The sequence below is a fragment of the Piliocolobus tephrosceles genome, chromosome X (genome assembly GCF_002776525.5).
Source record: "Piliocolobus tephrosceles isolate RC106 chromosome X, ASM277652v3, whole genome shotgun sequence".
Taxonomy (NCBI): domain Eukaryota; kingdom Metazoa; phylum Chordata; class Mammalia; order Primates; family Cercopithecidae; genus Piliocolobus; species Piliocolobus tephrosceles.
Window position 1 is genome coordinate 21,522,723 of NC_045455.1, and position 24,899 is coordinate 21,547,621.

Consider the following 24,899-nt stretch of genomic DNA (forward strand, 5'->3'; position numbering starts at 1 on the left):
TATGTATTTTATACATAAAATATCTTTTATGTATTTTATACATAAAAGAGGGTTAATTGGCTCCGGGTTCTGCAGGCTGTACAGGAAACATGATGCTGGCATCTGCATGACTTGAAGAGGCCTCAGGAAACTTACAATAATGGCAGAAGGTGAAGGGGGAGAGAGGGGTCTCACATGGCAGCAGCAGCAAGAGCAAAGGGAAAGGTGTCACACACTTTTAAACAATGAGATCCCATGAGGACTCACTCACTGTCACCAGAACAGCACGAAGGGGATGGTGCCAAACCATTCACGAGAAACATCTCCATGATCCAATCACCTTGCATCAGGCTCCACTTCCAACACTGGGGATTACAGTTCAACATGAGATATGGGTGGGGACACGGATCCAAACTACCTCAACAGGCATGAAAACAACACTAATTTCTTTGTACATCTCCATCAGAGCTCATAGGTGACCTGGTATACTGTCAATCAGCAGTACTGTTTGGAAAAAGCAATGTTTTTCTGAGCAGTAGTTCTCAATAGTGGGCGTAAAATATTAAGTAAACCATGTCTTAAATAAATGTGCTGTCATCTGGGCTTTACTGTCCCCTTTTCAAGCACAAGGAGAGTAGATTTAGTGTCATTCCTAAGGACCCTAGGATTTTCAGAATGGTTAATGAGCATCGGCTTCAACTTAAAGTCTCCAGCCGCATTAGCCCCTAACAAGAGAGTCAGCCTCTCCTTTGAGGTTTCAAAGCCAAGCATTGTCTTCTCTTTAGGTATGAAAGTCCTAGATGGCATCTTCTTCCAATCCAAGGCTGTTTTGTCTCCATCGAAAATTTGTTAGTATAGCTACCTTCATCAATGATCGTAGCTAGATCTTCTGGATAGCTTGTTGCAGCTTCCCCATCAGCACTCACTGCTTCACTTTGCACTTTTATGTTATGGAGAAAACTTTATTACTTAAACCTAACAAACAAACTCTGCCAGCTGTCAGTTTTTCTTCTGCAGCCTCCTTACCTTTCTCAGCCTTCACTGATTGAAGCTTAATTATTTCTAGCTTTTGACTTAAAGTGGGAGACTTGTACCCCTTCCTTTCACCTGAACACTTAGAGGTCATTGTAGGGGCTATTAATTGGCCTAATTTTAATATCACTGTGTCTCAGGGAAATAGGGAGGCCCAAGGAGAGGGGGAGAGATGGGGGAACAGATGGTCAGTGGAGCAGTCAGAACAAAAACATTTATCAATTAAGTTAATTGTCATATATAGGTGTAGCTCATGGCACCCCAAAACAATCACAATAGTAACATCAAAGATCACTGCTCTCAGATCACCAAAACAGATATAGTAATAATTAAAATGTTTGAAATATTTCAAACTTTGAAATTTGAATATTGTGAGAATTACCAAAATGTGACACAGAGACACAAAGTGAGCACATATACACAAAGTGAGCGATATATTTGCTCAACGCAGGATTGACACGAACCTTCAATTTGTAAAAACGCTGTAGTATCAAATGTTTGCATTGCTGGTAAAACTTGGAATGGAGAGGAAAGACAAGAGGATGTCAAGAGGTGGTCATTGTTTAATGAGTTATTCAGAAGCACACTTATGTAGCTCTTCCAGTACTACAGTGGTGTGTGTGTGTGTGTGTGTGTTTTGCATGTTGGTCAATTTTTTTTTTTACAAATGAAATATATAAACATATTGAAATGAAGTTTAGCGAGAAGTCACAGTCTTGTAGTTAGGTTATAGAAGATTTAAAGTTGAAAGATTTGCATCTGAATTCTGGTTCTGACTGTTAAAAACTGTCTTTTTTTCAAAACTCTGTGGGGGTGAGGGGAAGCCCTGTAGCCCACCCAACTCCAACTAGAGTCTGAATCAGATTCGGTAGGTATGTCTTTATTTATATTTGTTAACAGGGCTATAGCATGATAATAAGATTCAGCCAAGGCGAATTTGGCAATGATCTGGCAGACAGAATGGAGAAAAGAGAGACAGAGACAGCAGACTTGGGAGTAGTCCAAGGGAATGAAAGAGGGAATGGAAAAAGGAGACTGTGAAGGAAGAACTGATGGGGTTTGAAAATTGCTTTAATGTCACGGTCAAGGAAAATGGAAATAAATTAGCAAAAAGACCTATTTAAAAGAGAAGGCAGTGAGGGATTAATTTGGAGGTGGGAAAGGGCAAATAATGAGTTTAGTTTCAAACAAGCTGAGCTTCAAATGCAATATATACACAAAGAAAGAAACAGGAGTAGCAAGATAAGATGGGCAAGAAAAGATAAATATGTAGGTAAAAGAATTGAGATGCTAGACCAGAACTGGAGGCATCATGAGAGATGGTAAGGATGTTTCCAAGATGGTCTGGTAAAGGTTCTCTTTGGATCCATAAGGCAACAGAAAACACAGATTATTTAATGCAATTGAAACAATAAGCAGAATATTGAGGAGTGACACCAAGTTTGACTGAAAGCTCCATTCTAAAGAGATGAATAATTCTTAATGTGAGACGGGGGTTTTTGACATACCAACTTAAGGAGTACTAGAATCTAAAGCCATTGTCTTTCAGTGGGGACTCCAGGGAACACCCAGCAGTTGATGAAATCAGAAAATTTTTATGTCACTGCAAAGGAAACTAAGATACAAAAGATTGAGATACACGGCCCCAGCTGACTGTGAACAACCTTTAAAATCTGCCCTTGGCTTTGGGAATGCTTTGAATGAATTTGCTGTAAGTTGCTCAAGAAAAGGCAGAGGGCGGAGTTTGAAACTAGAATTGTTAGGAAGAAATTAATTGGATTACAGAGATAGAGAAGATACATTCTCATTCTAATGCCCAAATATATTAGGTCTTTAGGTAACTGAATAGAGAGGGGGGAAAAAAAAAACCAAATAGCAAAAACATAGACTGCAGTTTCCCCTTGAGGTGGTAGCCTACATGAAGCAGTTGAGAGAAGCATAAAAAGTGTTTCTTATAAAAACTTTAATCACTCTTTGATTATCCACATTGATCTATGTACCTTGCAGATTAACCTTGGAAGTTATCTCGTTTCCTTCTAGTTGGCTACCTCACATTGACAATTCCAAGGAATATACACCCATTTTCATTTAAGAATATATAAAAACACATTAAAAATTATTCCATAAAAAGAATTCCTAATTGTTTGCTTTCCAAAATCCAGTGTGAAGAGATTTTTAAATCATCTGATAATCTAGGAAGATCTATATTAATACAGTGTTTCAATAATATCTTGAAAATCGATTGAATGATTTCCTGGAGTGAAATATTCGCAGTCCTAAATCATTCTCTGGGAAGGGAGACATATTTGAACAGCTGTGTATCATTTTTTTGTCTCATTATATACAAGTCTTTGTATTTTCCATGTCCCCAAGTCAAAGACCACCAGAGACACAAAGTTGGTTTACTGATGAAATTGGGTCGGTTGGCTCATTGTGATGAGGGAGACCTCACATCATGAGGGACCATGGGGCATCTCAGTAAGAGGATGTTGAAGAGATCTTATTATAGGACTGGGACATGTTTAGGAGATTTTAGGGAGGGTTCAAGGCTCTGTCAGGAAGGAGGAACTATTCCACGAGAGAAATTTTTACACTGCAGGTGAGAAGAACAATGCAAGGCTAACATTGGAATTGTCAAAGCAGCAGCAGTGACTCATCTTAGCCCGAATAGGGGATGGTTGGATGGTTTTGTGGCTTGGACAATATTCTTGTTTTGTCTTGATCGATTAGAGTGACTGAATGTCCTTGAAAGACACTGGTATCCTGTGCTGTGGAATAGTTTACGTTAAATGGATGAACACCATGGCCTAGCTGTGAGTGGCGAGCCAGCTCGTAGCAACACTGGGGCCTCGCTGATAGTACCAGTCTTGCTCTCCACTAACTGAAGCTGCCTTTCTCTTAGTATGAACTCTGCCCAAATGCTCCTAGTTTTCAGTTTCTCAGCAATTAGCACCATGTGTGTTTATTCATCCAACAAGTTTCTATTAAGGACCTCCTGTGTGCTAAAGCTATAACAGTAGGGAAAACAGATACAGATCTCTTAAAATTAGAGGCAGTGAGTAGAAGAGAGATAGAAATTCATTAATTTTTAAAAATCCAAATATTTCACTACAAGCTGAGATAGTTACTATGAAGGAAATATGCAAAGAGTTCTCAGAAGCTGTAACTATTCTAAAGAGTCAAAAAATGATGTTTAAGCAGAAATCCAAAGGATAAGTGAGAGTTGGTCAGGTGAAGAAGGTGGGGAGGGAGGGTGGGAAAGGCATTCTGGGTAGACTGAATCATCTAACACTCAGAATGCAAAGACCTTGAGGCAGAGAGGCTTTGGAGAAACCCAAAGAAGGCCAGCGTGTCTGGCTCCCTACTCATCTCTAAGCTATTTCCAAGTGTTCTCTTGGACCAAACAGTATTTATTATAATATTCAGCGTTTTAAACAACGAGTTAAAAAATCCAACGCGTTGTTTGAAAGCCAATTAGCTTTAGCTGAAAAAGCCACCATGATGGTATGTAAGAGTTAATACGGTTTCCAGAAGCAATGGTCTTAGCCTCTGAGAACTCATCAAAACCTTTAATGTTCCAATTTGAACCTAGAACCTTGGTGTTTTCACACTGAATGCTTGGACCATTCCTGCTCTTCTCCCCTAATTTTAAAATTACTTTCTTGTATTCTATGTCTTTCCTTAATTCCCTAGCCCCCCCTGAGGGTAGAGTTCTATTCTATTCCTCTTCACATGCCCCCAGCACCTTGGCATTTAGTTGGTTTTGTTGGTTTAACTAACGTTTATTGAGTAATGTATCCATTTACACTCCACACTAGGACACAAACTCTAAAAGGATGGATCTGTCCTCAGAAAGTTAGAGTTGTGCAAAGATCTAACCCACCATCTGAATAAAAGTGAAATCCAACCATTTGGCCACCTTATCAAATTGTTCAACACAAATTTCTGTATGGCTCCTCTCATGATAAAATAATCTTTATTTGACACTTCAAGGAAACTACTTTTAATACTATTTTCTGTTTGTCTCAGAATGAAGTCTGACGATTACAAGACGGTATTACTGTTGTTAAAACCAAGCGGCTTAATTGTGATCCCATTTACAATTGATGTGTTCACCTTGGGGGATTTGAAAATGAGGTGTGTTTCCTTTTATGTTTTCCATAGCAGGCCCTTGTAATGGTTGTATGAGCAGAAGACTGAGAATTAGGAGCCCTTCATTCCGTCCTTGACTCACCAGGTTACCCGACTTAACCTCATCTCATCTGCGAAATGGGGATAATAATACTTACCTCCCTCACTGGGGTATCAAGAATATTAATTAGTATTTGTCAAGTGCTTTGAGATCTTCAGATGAAAGGCCCCGTGGAAGCTCAGTATAAAGTACTATTCTATCAATCTCCCCGCCCCCCACTTTCACCTGAACAGTGATTACCAATTACAGCCAGCTCTAAAAGGCTCTAATGCCACATTCAGACACGACAAGGCAAGTTTTACTGGTCCATTAGGACATGGCTATTTGAGGGAATTAGTTTTGTGAAAATGGTTATTATGCCAAGGGCTTTTATTTTAAGCAATCGTTGCTCTTAATAGTTAATAGTTAAATATTAAGCCATTTGGAAAGCCTGGTTTCACGTTTTGATTGGAAGGACAGGCCTTCATGCCATGCCATTTACATCTAAAGAAGCTTAGGAATGTGGTGTGGGAGAACCTACTTCCCATAAAATGAAATTATATTTATATAGAAGCCAACTTTGGTTTCTGAGAAACCAGCTGGATGGTGAAGACAATACTATCCACTTAATTAGAAAAGGAAGAAGTGACTCCCACATATAATTTTCTGGATTCCAATTTCAAAGAATTCGTAACTCATGAAAAATTAATTCTGTCATTAGAACCACATTTCATATGTGGCAGCAAGCTAAATCAGTTCATGGTACCTTTTTTTAAAGAAAAGCTCTTAGCAAGCTAATGTTCAACTTCAGAAAGGGGGCATGGACTCTTAAACAGCTGATTGTTGGACTGAAATAACGTATGTTCCTTGAAGAATCAAAGCACTATTAATTTATCCTGTTCCAGGTTTGTTTGTATGTTTTTTTGATCTACTATCAGAGATTTTCCTGGTTCAAAAGTAATTGATTATTTCTTCAGAAAGCAGGGTATTAGCTAGATGAGACCATTTCAAAAGCTAACTGAGTTGTTACAATGAAGATCTTATTGAGAAGCCAGGTGACATATTATATTTTCATGACTAGAAATTTATTTTTAAAAATATAAAGTAGAAATTCTTTAAAAAGTCAATTTACTCAATCATTGCAGAATGTGTTTTTAAGAAATTTGAAAGTCAAGACAGAAGATAGAGAGACAAAATTTTACCATTATTTTTTCATACGGAAAGTAATAAACTAGTTTCTGATCATACAGATCACAAGGCGACTTATCTTCATGAAATTAATTCATGTCACGTTCATAAACACTGTATCACCTCATTTAGATTCATTCCCACCTTGTGATAATTTATGTGTAAAGAGCAGTAAAACCACCATTGTTTCACCCATGAAGACAGTGTTCCTTAAGTAAATTCACTGTGTAAACAAGGGAAACAGGTTTTCTTTACTTACGAGTGAGGTCTAACATTGTCCAGGGCCTGAGAAACCAGCTAGCAGTATTGTGGGCATACAAAGAGCATGTCAATTACAGATGATTCTTATCTATCTATTAACATACTTAGCAGTCCCCTGGCTAAAACTTATAACCCCATTATCCTGATCAGAATTTTGCTGTTTATTTACTAACACAAACACGTATATTTTTAAAAACATCACAGATTTAAGTGATCTAACAAGCTTTCTTCTATGTTTATTTTGTTATTCTAAAAATATTTTCATTAACACTGAAAATCATTTATTCATTCATTCAACAAACACTACCCCAACTGAGAATGCTATTGTCCCCGACTGGGAGGTGGGAGCGTAGAAAGACATTTTTTTTAAAACGTTGGCCAGGCATGGTGGATCACACCTGTAATCCCAGCCCTTTGGAAGGCCAAGGCGGGTGGATCACTTGAGCCCAAGAGTTCAAGCAGCCTGGGCAACATAGTGAGATCTCATCTCTACTAAAACTAAACATTAAAAAATTAGCCAGGTGTGGTGGCATATGCCTGCGGTCCCAACTCCTGGGGAGGCTGAAGTGGGGGGATTGTTTGAGTCCAGGGGATCAAGGCTGCAGTGAGCTATGATCATACCACTGCAGCCCGGGTGACAAAGCAAGACCCTGTCTCCAAATAAATACATATTTTTAAAATGTCTGTGTGACATAGAAAGGAGAATCTTATTCATTCTGGCAAATTCTCGGCAGGGCAGATGGTGGAAAGGATGATGCCAGGCTGCATCTTCGGAGAAAACAGTGAGGAGTTGTGAGAGGTAGGGAGGGGCAGGCAGGAATGGAGGGGTAGCTGGCATGCCCTGGGGTGGGCAGACTGAGAAGCAGGGCAGGCTCCGGTCAGCAGTGACCTCACCATTCATGCTAAATGAGCTTGATTTTATCCCAAACATGATTTGACATTGTTGGAGGGTGTCAGTAGTGGGACATGACCAGATTTACGTTTAAAAGCTCTCTTGGGGGCCAGGAGCGGTGGCTCATGCCTGTAATACCAGCACTTTGGGAGGCCAAGGCAGGTGGGTCACGAGGTGAGGAGATGGAGATCATCCTGGCCAACATGGTGAAACCCCATCTCTAATAAAAATACAAAAATTAGCTGGGCATGGTGGCACGCACCTGTAATCCCAGCTACTTGGGAGGCTGAAGCAGGAGAATGGCTTGAACCCGTGAGGCGGAGGTTGCAGTGAGCCGAGATTGTGCCACTGCACTCCAGCCTGGTGACAGAGCAAGACTCCATCAAAAAAAAAAAAAAAAAAAAAAAATCTCCTGGGAAGCCCTGCAACTTTCCAGACCTGGCTTATCATCAAAACCACTAAAAAACACAAACAAAAGCAACAACCCTTTTAATATTTCTTTGCAAAAAGTGAAAACACAAAAAACCAGAATCATATAAAAAACGAAAGGCAAATAACTCCTTGTTTCCCTCACACTTTCACTAACATAAAAAGGTTGTCTATCACTTTTTAAAAAGTTTTCTTCCAGTCTTTATGCAGATCCAAGCAAATATGACTATGAAATCTTTTCGCCAGGCAAGGTCATCCTGTCATCCCAGCACTTTGGGAAGCAAGGTTGAGAGGATTGCTCGAGGTCAGAATTTTGAGACCAGCCTGGGCAACATAGTGAGGTCCTGTCTCTACAAATAATAATAATAATAAAAATTTTAAAACATTATCTGGATGTTCTGGACTCCCCAAGGCTAGCAGCCTCCACTCAGGTTCTGCTGTCCTGGGGTGAGGCTTCCCGTGGCCTGGCCTGCTCCATTCACCTGTAGATTTGTGTGAAATGCTACCTCAAGAGGGTCAAGACCCCCACAGGGAGGCCACAGTGGGGCAGCTGGTGCCCCAGGTCCTTGCCCAGACTGTGTTGGATTCCCTCTGTCGTGAGTTTGGGGTCCGTGTCTCCCACCAGCCACTGCTTCCTCCTGGGCTCTCAGCCTCCCACCCCTCGTCTTCCCTCCCGTGGTGGCCCTGATGCATGGTGACCACTGCCCGGCTTGCCTCCTTACTCCAGTCATACCCTCGCGCGTTCTCAAGCCACCCATGGTGGGAGATTCCAACTCACGTGGAGTTTTTGGTTGTTGTGGGCGATTGGGTGTTTTCAAACATTAAAGACATTTTGAGTAAATAAATTTGCTTGATATAAACCATCCCCTCAAAAAAAAAAAAAAAATTAGCTGGGTGTGATGGCACATGCCTGTAGGCCCAGCTACTTGGGAGGCGAGGCAGGAAAATAGCTTGAGCCCAGGGGTTCAAGGTTACAGTGAGCTGTGATTGTGCCACTCAGCCTGGGCAACAGAGTAAGGCCCTGTAGGGAAGGAAGGAAAGAAAGAGAGAGAGAGAGAAAGGAAAAAGAAAAAGTCTTATTTTCCTTTTTTTAACCTGAAGACAGCAGGTTATGGTCATCATTCCACGCCTTGCTTTTTTTTTTTTTTTTTTTTTTGGAAACGGGGGTCTTGCTATACTGCCCAGGCCGGTCTCAAATTCCTGGGCTCCAGCAGTCCACCCACCTCAGCCTCCTGAGTTGCTGGAATGACAGGTCTGGGTCATGGCAGCCATCTGCTTTTTGGAATTGTTATGGAAGGGCTGAACTGGGAGTCTTTATCTGCACAAGTCTCCTTGCTCACACTGATAATCAGATGGAAATACAGGCCTACGTGACAGATTGAAAGAATGTAAGTTTGGAAGCAAGAGCCCAGTTCAAAAGCAGTAGGAGTAGAAAGAAAGCCACACTTCCAGGGATATTAGGATCCTGGGTAAGAGAAATTTCTATTGTAATTAGGCTAAAATCTCCAACATATTGAAACTAGGTATTTTCTATTCCTGGTAAGTCAAGTTTCACCCTTGTAGCGCCCTACACAAGGAAAGGGTAGGTGCCGCCGAGGGAAGAAGGAGGTATGGGGTAAGGGGATACTGGCTCGGTGGAGAAAGTGTAGGCAGGCAGAGCCTTCCGCTCTACTCCCCTCAGGGTGACAGAGGAGGGACTGGGTTTGATCCCTAGGGGGTCCCTCAGTAATCTTGTGGGGAAACAAGAAGGCACCTCATATTCTCTGGGGGCCTGCAGAGAGATGCTTAGGTTGGCTGAGCTGCCTGGCAAGCCTCCTAGAAGGTTACAACACTGGGGGTGCAGGTCCTTGATTTGGAAGTCTTCTAGGTGGACCTTCTACAACAGATCCCAATGGGGATCACCCTCAGGACTGCCGTGGCGTCAGGACTCAGGCGGCTCCTCCACAGGGTGGGCTTTTGGGTCCAGGCTGAGCCGCCGAGCTCCCAGTGCCAACACTAGGCATGGGGTCAGGATGAAGACCTGGACTGATAGACCCAAGCCCCCTGCTCTTCCCCGAACCCAAGTTGGCCAAGCTGCCATCTTGGACAGGAGCTGGGGGAGGCACAACAAATCTGCAATTTTTTGTTTATATATCTAAGAAATACACGTGTAACTCCACTGCACTACTATTGAAGTTTTTAAAAAACAATATATTAGATTTTAGCCTTCTCCCAAGACCAGAACATTCAAAGATGGCTAAAATAATTTTGCCCAAGGCCCAGAAAAGTGCTATTAAAATATGCAGGTCAGAGAGGAATTGAGCTGATGTTTATTGGCCTCATATTTTAAAGGTGAAAATTAGGAAGGTTCTTAAAGAGTTACGAGGCCAGTGGTAGGACTTGTTTTAGAATTGCCACTCATGAGGTCTGGCTTTCTCTACTTAAGATTATTCTCTTTTTACTTATCACTTCTGTGGTGTCTTTGGCATACTTTTGTATTTTACTATGAAAGCATGGAAAAAATTGTGTCATTAATAGAGCTTTGCAAGTAGCAATCACTATGGATCTCTAAACCTCCGGGTCACTGGAGAATGGAGCAGCCTAAATCTCTGCAGCCTGGCTGGAGACTTTACTGCATTGCTGATGATACATGATGATCAATAATTGTTTTCCAAAAAATAAAGTTTTATTTGATTTGTGTACTATAAAAATCATTGTTCTTTTAAGGCTGAAAGAATCCCTGCTCTCAAAAAGGACATGATTCCTTGGTAGAAAAAAACTGATCCTTGAGAAAATCCACCTTCAGCATAGCTGGTTTCCTAGATACACGTTTTCCCTTTGACTGTGACAGCCACAGTGGCAAAGCTTCCAGACGAAGGTCCAGTTACCATTTCCATACCACCGAAAAAAGTAATTGGATGTGCCGCATTCATATGCACACACAGCTTATTCTGTTAATTGAGGCATAAAACACGGTATGAAGAACTGACAAACATTTTTTTCTTGGGCTCCTAAAATGTTGGTGCGGTCCAGAATTTACCAGCAATTGAGGTGTACCGTATAAAGAGTTGACATACATTATTTGATCACAAAATCATGTGGTTCTTAGGTAAATGGCTTAATTGTATAGCATTTTAAAATTATGTGTAATTGTAAGACTTGGTGTTATATAATTTGGTTGCTGTTCCTCTTCATTAAAGACTTTTGATAGTAATATAAGCCTTGAGTACTTGGTGATGCCAAAGGCTTTAACCATTAGATGTAAGTATTATTAGAGCAATAAAACATGTCCGTATTCCTCCTAGTACAGACGTTACGCTTTTTCTAAAAAAAAGAAAAATCGTTTAGAAGCTTTTTTGCAAGTAAAAGAAAAAAAAACCATTTAAAATAACATTTTTACTACAGGACAGATAATTCAGAGAAAAACAATTATGAATTTAAACATTTCATGTGAAGAAGTCAAGAATTTACTATTGAGAAAAAAGAAAGCTTGACCAAATGGATTCAATGTATTACTTATAATTGTTTGATTTCAATGTCATTCTTTCCATATAGGTAGTTTTATGTTTGGAGTTCTTTTGGGGAAGAATTTATGCCTTATTTCTCAAATCTTCTGGCCCTGGGATCTTCTTTCACCTTAGATTCAATCTGTCGTGCCTTTCCTAAAAAGTAAAGCTTTCACACATGCTAAGACTGCATTTCCAATTTTTATCCTGGTAAAGCAAAGCAAAAATAAACAAAATTTCAGCCATTTAAAATAAGTGAAATCTTCTCAGATGTTTACAAAGTTAACTAAGAAAATATTGGGGAAATTTCACATGGATAGCATTTCAGGGACTTCTCTTAGTTTTTCAGTTTTCACAGTGGATTTCTCTTTTCCCGTCTACTTTTGGAGGCATTTGAGTGGAAATGGGGAGAAACTGAGTTACTTGTCAAAATTATTCCATGCAAGAAAATGTGGTGTTTTGGGGTCTCAGTAATAACCATTTTGGCAGAGACCCGCTAACTGTACAAGGAAATGGATGAAATACTCGCCAATGGTCGTTGTGTGAGGCCGATTCATGTTATGACAAATATTTACTGAGTGCCCATTATTTGCCAGGCACTGGGAATTCTGATGGGATTTTACTCAGAATCATGCACATTGAGTTCACATTTGATGAATCAGAAAGCAGGCTTGAAACCATGTGATGGTTAATATTGTGTGTCAACTTGATTGTATTCAAGGATGCAAAGTACTGTTCCTGGATGTGTCTGTGAGGGTGTTGTCCAAGGAGATCAACGTCTGAGTCAGTGGACTGGGAGAGGCAGACCCACCCTCAATCTGGGTGGGCACAATCTAATCAGCTCCCAGCACGGCCAGAATAAAAGCAGGCAGTAGAACGTGGAAAGACTAGACTGGCTAAGTCTTCTGGCCTTCATCTTTCTCCCGTGCTGGATGCTTCCTGCCCTCGTACATCGGGCTCCAAGTTCTTCAGGTTTTGGACTCTTGAACTTTCACCAGTGATTTGCCAGGGGCTCTCGGGCCTTTAGCCACAGACTCAAGTCTGTACTATTGGCTTGCCTGATTTTGAGGTTTGGGGACTTGGATTGGCTTCCTGGCTTCTCAGCTTGCAGACGGCCTATTTTGGAACTTCCCCTTGTGATGGTGTGAGTCAATTCTCCTAATAAATGCCCCTTCATATATACATCTATCCTATTAGTGCTGTCCCCCTAGAGAATATAATACAAACCAGAAGCATCAATTCTCTTCTAATCTTTGGGGAAAAGAAAACTGGCTTATTTTTAAAAGTATTACTAGTAAAACAAGTTTTCATCTCTTATTTTAGTTCACACAGTCAGCAGGATGATAGTGGGAAAGGCATTTACTTACTGTGGGCCTTGGGTTTCTCGTCTAAAATTAGGGAATTCATTAGAACAAAAGATTTCGAAGTGGTTCTCAAACTGTCACGTGCACTGGAGTCGCCTGGAGGGTTTGTTGAAACACTAATTTCTGGACCCCACCCCCAGATTTTCTGATTCAGTAAGTCTAGGGTGGGGCTGAGAATTTGTTTTTCTAACGAGTTCCCAGGTGATGCCCATCTGGGATCACACTTTGAAAACCACTGGTCTGGGGTACTTTGATCTACCCATAACTCTCTGACCTTCAGTGTTAAACGATATATGATCTTTTCCATTAAACTTTCTCAAAAGATTTTTCTTATGATAATTTCATCTAAGACTGCGCAGACTAGCACCTAGAACATTTATTCAGTAATCCTTCATCCCAATGTAGATTTTCAAAATTTGGACACTGGGAGAGTTAAGAGTAATTCCTTTATATCCAAGAATGCATGAAAGTGATCTTCATTTCTGGATTCACGCCTTATTTATTTACACTTAAGTGATAACCAGCTCTGCTCTGCTGAAAATTTCAACCACTTTCACTCCCCTCTTTTCTTCCTGGCAGATCTTGAGTCCTTGCAGGGAGGAAAAGGAGAATACCTTCTTGGCATGTAAAGTCAGGCACAAACATTGATAAGTGGAAGTGTAAATAAAGTTGTGGTCAAGTTGTTGAGCTTTTCTGTAATCAAGCAGGTACTGAAAAATCTGTGGGATCTATATAAAGATGTCTTAATGTCTGTGTAGGGGGTGGTAGCTCTAAACTAAACTTTTTTTTTTTTTTTTTGGAGACAGAGTCTTGCTCTGTTGCCAGGCTGGAGTAAAGTGGGGCGGTCTCAGCTCACTGAAACCTCTGCCTCTGGGGTTCAAGCAATTCTCCTGCCTCAGCCTCCTAAGTAGCCGGGACTACAGGCATCGGCCACCACACCTGGCTACATTTTTTGTGTTTTTAGTAAAGACAGGGTGTTATCATGTTGCCCAGGCTGGTCTCCTGAGCTCAGACCATCTGCCCACCTCGGCCTCCTCCCAAAGTGCTAGGATTGTAGGCATGAGCCACCGCACCCAACCTAAAATGAACTCTTACACATGCCACAGATAAGAAGAAACTGGAGGAATCATTGTGACCAGGTCAATGTCCTTTGGCTTCTTGCTTTTTTTACCCCCCTCTGATTTTCATCCTTACGTAAAATTTTCTCATATCAAGCCACAATCCCCTTGATCCAAACCTTGCATGAAAGTCTTTGGCAGCCGGGCGCGGTGGCTCAAGCCTGTAATCCCAGCACTTTGGGAGGCTGAGACGGGCGGATCACAAGGTCAGGAGATCGAGACCATCCTGGCTAACACGGTGAAACCCCGTCTCTACTAAAAATACAAAAAACTAGCCGGGCGAGGTGGCAGGCGCCTGTAGTCCCAGTTACTCGGGAGGCTGAGGCAGGAGAATGGCGTAAACCCGGGAGGCGGAGCTTGCAGTGAGCTGAGATCCAGCCACTGCATTCCAGCCCGGGCGACAGAGCAAGACTCTGTCTCAAAAAAAAAAAAAAAAAAAAAAAGAAAGTCTTTGGCTCTCCCCATTGGTGGCTCAAAAGGATCTTGAACCCTGGGCAAATGGCAATGACCTGCTCTTGGCCACCTGGATCAGGTCAAGTTGGGTTTAGACTTTGGATGAGGTAGAAGCAGTGGGGCCTGCTCATACCTCCAACACATCCAAAGCTGCTGTGGGTCTTCTGGTCAGCCCACATCTGGCTACATCTGTCATGTTCAGTTTTATACTATTCTAAGTTTTCTTTCAGGTACATATTTATTGACAGCAACAACATACATGATACTGATATTTGCATCTTATTTTACTATTTTGCATTTAAATGGGAGTGGGAAAATGGTCTTCCCTTAGGGTGATAGGCTCATAAGATTAAAAATAGTCTGTTCTGGGATTTTCAACTTTATTCAAGAGCATCACAGTTCAGAGGGTGCCTCTGGGGCCCCCAGGGATGGAAGTACAGAGCTGGTGAGACAGATCCCCTCAATTAACTTGGCTTTCGTCCTTTCTATATATTAGGGTTCTACATAGGATTTTGTTTAAAAGACATTTAGCAGCTTTAAAAAGTGCAGTTTGAGGCCAGGCTCACACCTGTAATCCCACCATTTTAGGAGACCAAGCTGGGAGGATCATTTCAGGCCAAGAGTTTGAAACCAGTCTGGGCAGCACAGCAAGACCCCATCTCTACAAAAAATTTCAAAACAGTGGGGCATGGTTGCACACACCTGTAGTCCTAGCTACTCAGGAGGCTGAGGTGGGAAGATCACTTGAGCCCAGGAGTTCAAGGCTGCAATAAGCTATGATGGTGCCATTGTGCTCCAGCCTGGGCAACAGAGTGAGATCCTGTCTCTAAAAAACAAAGAAAATACTGCTGTTTGAAAACCACCAATTTAGTCTAACCCCCCATTGTGCAATTGAGAAAACTGAGACTTGGGGTATTAGTCTAGGGTCATGTAGTTAGAATTAGTTAGGTGGAAGGTGTGGTCTCTACAAGTTCAGGTAATTTGTTTTTCACACTTCTGTCCACAGGCCCCAAGTGGTGACTAACATGCATTTTTAAATGCTCACTTTATTGATTTATTTATTTTTAGTAACTTTTTGTGAATTGTATTCTCTGATGACTGGCATCTTTATAAGAGAAAAGAAAGGGAGATTCAAACAGACACAGAAAAAATTAGCCATTTTTAAAGTGCCCAAGTGTGTGGCATTTAGTACATTCACAATGTTGTGAAAGCAACACTTCTCTCTCTCTCTTTCTTTCTCTTTCTCTTTTTTTTTGGAAATGAAGTTTTACTCTTGTTGCCCAGGTTACAGTGCAGTGGCGTGATCTTGGCTTATTGCAACCTCCACCTCCTGGGTTCAGGCGATTCTCCTGTCTCAGCCTCCCGAGTAGCTGGGATTACAGGTATGTGCCACCATGCCGGCTAATTTTTGTATTTTTAGTAGAGATTGGGTTTCACCGTCTTGGTCAGGCTGGTCTCGAACTCCTGACCTCAGATGATCCGCCCACCTCAGCCTCCCAAAGTACTGGGATCACAAGCATGAGCCACCACGCCCAGCTAAGCATCACCTCTTTGCTGTTCCAGAACACTTTAGTCCCCCCAAAAGGAAACAGTTCCCATGAATCAATGACATGCCATTCTTTAAGCCACTCTGGCCCCTGGTAACCACAAATCTGCTTTCTGTCTCTGTGGATTTACATGTTCCAGATGTTTCTTATAAACGAAATTATATGATATGTAGTCTTTTGTGTCTGGTTTCTCTCATTCAGCATAATGTTTTCTAGGTTCATTCACAGCATAGCACGTTAGTTCTTCTTTCCTTGTTATGACTGAATAATATTCCATTGTATGGATGTGCCACATTTGTTTATTGTAGTTTCTTTATTTTTATTTTCTCTTCCAAACTACCCTATTCTTGTTCCTGGAAGCAAGTTGCCTATATGATTGAATCCATGGGGGTGGGAACAAATAAAGATGACAGCAAATAACTCCACTCAAGGCCTTCTTTTCAATTCTCCAGGGCCCATTGTTGGTCCCTTTAGCAATCAGCTTGGTACTGACCTTGAACCAGTCACTTGATCTCCCTGTGCCTCAATTTCCTCAGCTATAAAGTAGGCTTGATGACTGCCTGCTACCCATCCCACAGGGAATAACGAGTTAATGCTTATTAAAAGCTTTCAGCTTCTCAGATGTTAGTCACCATATACTGTAGATAAGTACAGCGTAGCAATCTAATAAGCATCCTCCGGGAGTTCAGTTTGTTTTTCCTAATTACCTTTTTTAAAAATGACAAACCTCAGCAAACGTTCCCAGGCACGCAGGGTGCCCTTTCTCTTTCCAGAACATGCCTTGCTCTTGGGCACAGTGCGGGTATGCTCCCAGGGCTACCCGAAAGGGATCTTTTCTCTGCTTGCTCCAGCACATTGCCTGCTCATCAGTTCTAGAATGAATGCAGGGTGTTAACGATGACTGAGCAGCCACCACATGCCGAATGTAAGACAGTTGGGTCTGCGATCTCATTAGATTCTCATGGCAGCCGTGTGATCTAGATGTTACTCCAGTCTGAATATGAAGCCACGGAAGCCCAGCGGGATTATGTGACTCGTGCAAAGTTCCAAAGCCAGGAACAAGAGGAGGTAGGACTCAGTCCTGCTTGTGTAACGTCTTCGCACTCTGCGCTGCTTCACTTTCACAATGAACTGGTGGCTTTCCTGAGAAGGCTTTGAGTGGTCATATTGGACTCTGTGCATCTGAAAGCTCTTGGGTGAATAGTAAGATGGAATGGAAGAAGTAAACATACTGACTTGAATGCGACACCCCCTAAATCCATGTCCCCTCAGAACCTCAGAATGTGACCTTATTTGGAATGAGGATCTTTGCAGATGTAGTTGGTTAAGATGAGGTCACTTAATCTCCCTGTGCCTCAGTTTCCTCAGCTATAAAGTAGGCTTAATGACTGCCTGCTACCCATAAGGGTAGGCCGTAAGTCCAATGACTGGTGTCTTTTTTTTTCTTCTTCTTCTTCTTTTTCGAGACAGAGTTTCACTCTCTCGTCCAGGCTGGAGTGCAGTGGCAGGATCTCAGCTCACTGCCAGCTCTGCCTCCCGGGTTCACACCATTCTCCTGCCTCAGCCTCCCCAGTAGCTGGGACTACAGACGCCCGTCACCACGCCTGGCTAATTTTTTGTATTTTTAGTAGAGACGGGGTTTCACCGTGTTCACTAGGATGGTCTCGATCTTCTGACCTTGTGATCCACCCGTCTCGGCCTCCCAAAGTGCTGGGATTACAGGCATGAGGCACCGCGCCCGGCCGACTGGTGTCTTTTTAAGAGAAAGTAGAGGGAGATTCAGATGCACACAGAGGGAAGAAGGCAGAGGTGGGAGTGATAAAGCTGCAAGCCAAGGAATGCCAAAGATTGCCAGAAACCACCAGAAGCTAAGAAGAGGCAAAGAAAGAATCTTCCTTAGAACCTCTGGAGGAAGCAAGGCCCTGCCAGAGCCTTGATTTCAGACCTCCGGTCTCCAGAACTGTGAGCCAATACATTCCCATTGTTTTAAGCCACCCAGTTTGTGGTACAGAAGTCCTTGGAAACCAATACATAAACCTTCCTACATTTTGTAAGTTGGCCTGTGGACTCTTCCACTGGACTCTTCATGTCACAGTTAATTATGGAATGAGAAGATATTCGGAACTGAACTGTTTAGATTATCAGAAATTGAAATTTTGTGAAAAAAAAATCCCTTCCCATGAGCAGCCTTTAGCCACCTGACTATGATGATGCTCAAGAAACAGAAACGTAAGTGGAAAAGAAAAAGTTTATAAAGGACTAGAATGGCATATATAAGTAAATATAATTAGTAAGTATACTATCCTTAGGTAAGTATAAATACCAAATTTCTTTTTAAAGAAAGAGACTAGAAGGCATAGGTTTAATGCCCAGGGAAGTGAAAAAATTGCTAGTGTTTGAAACAGGTTAACAAAAAAGAAGAAAGAACTGGAAACAAATAAGTAAACTGAGCCAGGCGTGGTGGCTCACGCCTGTAATCCCAGCACTTTGGGAGGCTGCAGCGGGTGGATCAGGAGGTCAGGAGATGGAGACCATCCTGGCTAACACAATGAAACAAACCCCTTCTCTACTAAAAATACAAAAAAAAAAAAAAAAAAAAAAATTTTCGCCGGCTGTGGTGGTGGCGCCTGTAGTCCCAGCTACTCGGGAGGCTGAGGCAGGAGAATGGCGTGAACTCGGGAGACGGAGCTTGCAGTGAGCCTAGATCGTGCCACTGCACTCCAGCCTGGGCGACAGAGCGAGACTGTGTCTCAAAAAATAAATAAATAAATAAATAAATTGAAGTGGAGAACAAGAAAATGTTAACCTGAACTTAAAATGTTGATTGCAACATATTTACCAAGACTAGTCTTCTGGTGAGTGCGTCTGGAAATTGAGGGTCCAGTGGATTTTTCTCTCTGAGTTGAGTATAGGGATTAATGGAAGGCAAAGATGATATCATCTATCAAAGTAATATAGATTAAGTTTGGGAGATTTTTGACTGCTCTCCGCTTGTGTTGCTTTTTATTAATTGGTTCATCTTATGCGTCACTGCTGAAGCTTATACAGAGGGTGGTAGTCAAAGTTTGGCTAAAAAGAGCCTAATTTTCAGGTTGAGGGGTGGATAGTCAGCCATTTTTCATCCAGTTGGGAAGGAAGAGCAGAGGATAGATGACCCAAAGGCCTGATTTATATTTCAAATTCTCCATCAACTAGCTTATGACCTTGCATAAGATCACCCAATATCCACAAGTCTCAGTTTTCTCTTTTATTTTATGAAAGTACCAAGCAACATGATGTGTAAAATACCTATATGTACTATGAATAAAATACCCCTTCCAGTTAAATAAAGAAGCCAAACATGATAACAATGTTTCAAGATGTCCAGGGACTGGGGTAAGGGCCAACTCAAAGGACACAGGTAAATGTACTGTTTATTCTGAGCAGAATTAATGATTTAAGATGAGGTTTCATGAAAGCCTAAGTACATAAATTAAATGAATTCTATCAATTAACTTGATGATATCCCAAATTCATTGCTGTACATGCAGGTCCAAATGATGTATCATATCCCCCTGATATTCTGCTGATATAATGAAAATAAATAAAAATAAAATAAAATAAAGAAAATGTGGCACATACACACCATGGAATACTATGCAGCCATAAAAAAGGATGAGTTTGTGTCCTTTGTAGGGACATGGATGCAGCTGGAAACCATCATTCTCAGCAAACTATCACAAGAACAGAAAACCACACACCACATGTTCTCACTCATAGGTGGGAATTGAACAATGAGATCACTTGGACACAGGAAGGGGAACATCACACACCGGGGCCTATTGTGGGGAGGGGACTGGGGGAGGGATAGCATTAGGAGATATACCTAATGTAAATGATGAGTTAACGGGTACAGCACACCAACATGGCACATGTATACATATGTAACAAACCTGCACGTTGTACACATGTACCCTAGAACTTAAAGTATAGTAATAAAAAAATTTTAAAAAAAGAGACTGACACAAAGCCTTAAAATGACAGTCTTAAGAAACTGATTAATGCATTCATATTTTATAGCAAAATCTGTGATCTAAACAAAAAATGCTTTCCAAAACTAATGACAATGGAATGAGACCGTGTGATGGTTAATACTGTGTCAACTTGATGGAATTGAAGGATATCAAGTATTGATCCTGGGTGTGTCTGTGAGGGTGCTGCCAAAGGAGATTAGCATTTGAGCCAGTGGTCTGGGAAAGGCAGACCCACCCTTAATCTGAGTGGGCACAATCTATTCAGCTACCAGCATGACAAGAATATAAAGCAGGCAGAAAAAAGTGTAAAAGCTAGACTGCTTTAGCCTGTCAGCCTACATCTTTCTCCCGTGCTGGATACTTCCTGCCCTGGAACATCGGACTCCGAGTTCTTCAACTTTGGGACTCAGACTGGCTTCCTTGCTCCTCTATTTGCGGATGGTCTGTTGTGGGACATTGTGATTGTGTGAGTTAATACTATTTAATAAACTCCCTTTTACATATATCTATCATATTAGTTCTGTCCCTCTAGAGAACCCTGACTAATACAGACCAATGAACTTAGTAAAAGGAGATGAGATCACCTTTATAGTCTTCTATGCACACATACCTGCAAATAAAAATGTCAGAATGCCTCGTTTTTGGAAGATGCTGAAAAAAAATTGGTTGGATGAATAAAAACTTTCCTCTTGTATTACACCAATTGTTTCCCTTCCTCTTCCATTTTACTTTGTCTTTATATTTTTATAAAATACTGTATTTTTTATAAAATATTTTTATATTTTGTATTTTTCCTTTGATTTTCTTGGTTTTTTTTGTTTTGTGTTTTAGATTTGGGGGCAGCATCATAAAAAAACTGATCACCCAGGCACCTCCTTGCTCCTTCCCTGGCAGTCCCTAACTGATCCATTTAGGCTAAGGTTTTGATGAAACCATGAAACTCACCATTAAAGATTCCCAAGACTTCATTCTCAAAATAATAGTATGTCCATTCATTTCATATGCAAACTAACAAAAAAATACCCAATCCAAGTTTTTCTACAAGTTAAACCAACACCAAAAATTATTTTTCTGTGCCAAATTTTTAGTACATTAAAAGTTATGAGTATCTGTAGGTTCAATTTGGGCCAGTAAGGACAGTTTCATTTCCTTGACATGACTAAATTTTTATGGAGAACTCTCATAATCAGGATTTCTTTAGCAATCACATCTAACACAATTTCCGAATTCCATAGAACTAACCAACTATCATTGTCTGTATCACATCTGTATCAGTTTATAGTCTCCTGGCAGTCACAGGCCATTCAACCTAATGGACAGCAGAGTTTGCTGCTGGAATTGGGTGGGAGAGCTAGAGCTTGCAACTTATCCCTTTTGGGCCATCCTGTCTTAAAACTGTTTCAATCAATTTTCTGGACACTGTGAATATTCAGCTTACAAGAATGTGAGTCATAATTGATACTTGTAAAAAGAACTTTCAGATCCATGGATGAAAGGTATGAGATAAGTACAGAGTATTATGATTATTAATCATGATTGTTGTTATTATTACGACTGCTGGCTATTATTATAGTTTTATTAGAACCTCTCTAAAGGTCATGTTGATGATGTTGAAGTTTCTTAAGAACAGGATTCTTAGCTCCTTTATCAGTACTAATTTATCCATTGCTTCATTTAAACTGTTAAGGATTTAAGCCAATTGAATTATTAGGGCTTAGTGAGAATAGCTCCAGCAGAGTTGGAGGGTAAATCATATCAGCTTTTGTGAACAAGATGCAAGATAACATTCAAAAAAAGTGTAGGTGTCATGTTATGCCTCTCCTATCACTATTCTGAGACAAGATGTTCACTCTATGGAAATCAATTATCTTATAAGGAGGATAATTTAGCATTAATCACCCTGTTGACAGTTTATAGACTTTGATTCTAAGTTCTCTAACTATATATATCTCCAATTCAATGAGCTCTTTTTGATGCAAATTACCCATTTTTCCATGTTTTTGTATTTTTTTATGATCAGTCTACAGAATGACAAACAGTATGTAAACTATTACATTTTCCCATGTTTTTGTATTTTTATATTATTTATCAGTCTATAGAATGACAAATAGTAAACTATTACTATTACCCCAGATGATTGTTGTGAGAATTGAATTATTTGATATATATATAAGGTAGTTAGAACAGTGTCTGGCACATAGTAAGTTGTATGTAAATGTTATCTATGATTATTACCAACATCAATTGTTATTTCTCATAAGGAATATTAAGAACGTCACTATTAATTGGCTAGAAAACTATTTGTCATTCTATAGACTGATAAATAATATAAAAATACAAAAACATGGAAAAATGTAAAGTCCACCCTCAATAGTGCCCAGCCTCATTGGAAAGAAGACAAGTAAGTCGACAACTAGAATACCTTATAGTAAGTACTGTGATGGAAATACGCATAGCACTCTCACGGAACTCAGGGGAGAAGCCACCAGACTGTGAAGCAGGAATGCCTGGGTGAGGACGCAGCAGGAAGCGAGAAGGAGTAGGAGGAGGTTCTCAGAGTAGGTGTACCGAGTAATGAAAGATGTGCAAAAGTCAGCTAGGGAAAGAAGAATAAGTTTTATGATATATTTTATGTGGTTGGAGAGTAATGAGACTTAGGAGAAGTGTTAGGAAATTAGACTGGTCAAGGGATATGGGCCAGAACACAAGAGCCTTGGATGCCATGCCAAGGAGCTTGAATTTTATCCTGAAGGTAATAAAAATCATTAAATTATTTCAAGTAGTGACTTAGAGTACACCATTTGAGAAAGCTCATTTCTACTGTAGACTGAAGGATGTTTAAAGAGGGTGAGGATGGAGAAAGAGAGATCTTTGGGGGAGAAAAATCAATACGGGTTGGTGATTAATTGGTTACAGATAGTGTAAGAAAGGATCTATGGTAACTACCAGATTTCTGGCTTCCATTAGCCCCTGTAGATGACGGTACCACCCACTGAAATGGGGACTACATGAAAAGGCGCTTTTCTTTTTTTCAGAGAAAGTGATAAATTCTGTTTTTTAGATGTTGATTTGAGGTGATTATGTGATAAATATCTTCATGCTTTATTTCCTCTCCCTCTGCAGTGAAGATGGTGAAAGAGAGAAAAGGAAGACACCTGCAGGCAACGCTATCGAGAAACAGAGACCACTTGGCTTTTTTTCCACTGAAAAGATTAGTATTTAATGTTGAGTAGATATTGCTCTAGTGCCTCTAAGATTTACCTTGACAACTAAGAGATAATACCAACAATCTCGAATTAAGAAAAGAAAAGAAACAGAATCAATATCCAAATTTTCTCTAGGTCAATACAGAAATTCAGGCACTGGAAACATTTCACTACCCATGCTGGGTGGCAGCTTCTGCACCTTGCATGCTTGTGCTGCGTGGGAATCCCACAGCAGGCCGTGCAAAGGGCAATGGGAGATACAGGTTGCAAGTTTCAGATCTATCATTGACTCTGTGTGATTTGAAATAAAGAAAACTGTCCTATATGCAGCAATCTTAACGACTTTCTTTCACATCTAATAGTTATAGAGTCTTTTCAAAACACAAGTTCCACAGACGTTAACAGCATCCACAGACTGAGTTCAAACCCCGGCCCCACCACTTCTTAGCCACATGACTTGGGCAATCAACTGAACTTTTTGTATCATGTTTTCCTCATCTGGAAAAAGGGGATAAAAACAGTAATCACCCCATATGATTGTTGTAAGAATTGAATTATTTGATATATATATATGAGGTAGTTAGAACAGTATTTGGCACATAATAAGTTGTATGTAAATGTTATCTATGATTATTATCAACATAAATTGTTATTTCTCATAAAGAATATTAAGAACTTCACTATTAATTGGCTAACTATTTAAAAATGTAATAGGTTGGCCAGGCACGGTGGTTCATGCCTGTAATCCCAGCACTTTGGGACACCAAAGCTGGTGGAACATTTGAGATCAACAGTTCAAGACCAGCCTGGCCAGCATGGTGAAACCCTGTCTCCGCTAAAAATACAAAAATTAGTCAGGTGTTGTAGAAGGCCCCTGTAATCTGAGCTACTCGGGAGGCTGAGGCAAGAGAATCGCTTGAATCTGGGAGGTGGAGGTTGCAGTGAGCCAAGACAGCACAACCCTACTCCAGCTTGGGTGACAGAGTGAAACTCTCTCTCTTAAAAAAAAAAAATTATAGTAAGTACTGTGATGGAAATACGCATAGCACTCTCATGGAACTCAGGGGAGAAGCCACCAGACTGTGGAGCAGGAATGCCTGGGTGAGGACGCAGCAGGAAGCGAGAAGGAGTAGGAAGAGGTTCTCAGAGCAGGTAGACCGAGTAATGAAAGATGTGCAAATTAAGGAGTAGGAAAAGTTAAATAATTTTCTCTTTAGTCAAATATGGTTTTAGCTTTTGGTTGCTTCTTAAAACATAATAAAAGTTTTATAAAAGTGCCAAAGAATTAATTATTTGTGCTCTGAAGTCTGTACCTTCCCCTGGTATCAAATAGGTTTGCACCTGAGTATCTTGAGGGCAAAATGTGGGCTTCTGGGAAAAACCTGTTTCTGTCTAAAATGTATTTAAAAAAGAGAACTTTGGCAAAGTACCAGTGAAGGAGTGGTGGATGATTGTGACATGTGGGAAAGTTTATTTCCTCAGGAAAATATCCAGAGATATGGCAAAGGAAGAAAAATGAGTTTTGAAAACAATATGAAGGCCAAGGGAGATTTTCATGTAAGTTTTGGAGGTAGAGATTCATTTTCTTAAAATATCTAATGGATTTAGAAGATGACACAAGCTTTAGGAAGGCAAAGATGAAGAATCAATGGAATGATGACTAATTCCTGTCCTAGCCCTCTGCTACTGTTTTCTAATTCTTTCCACTAATTTCTCACAATCGTGTGGGGTGGACTAGTGACTATTTCTCACAGGTGAGTG

The 24,899-nt window shown here is 40.7% G+C and overlaps 1 pseudogene; it reads right to left on the reverse strand.

Annotated features, from left to right (window-relative positions):
- The window catches only part of LOC111546619, a 51,432-nt pseudogene extending 36,864 nt beyond the window's left edge, over positions 1 to 14,568 (reverse strand).
- Between the last annotated feature and the right edge of the window lie 10,331 nt (positions 14,569 to 24,899).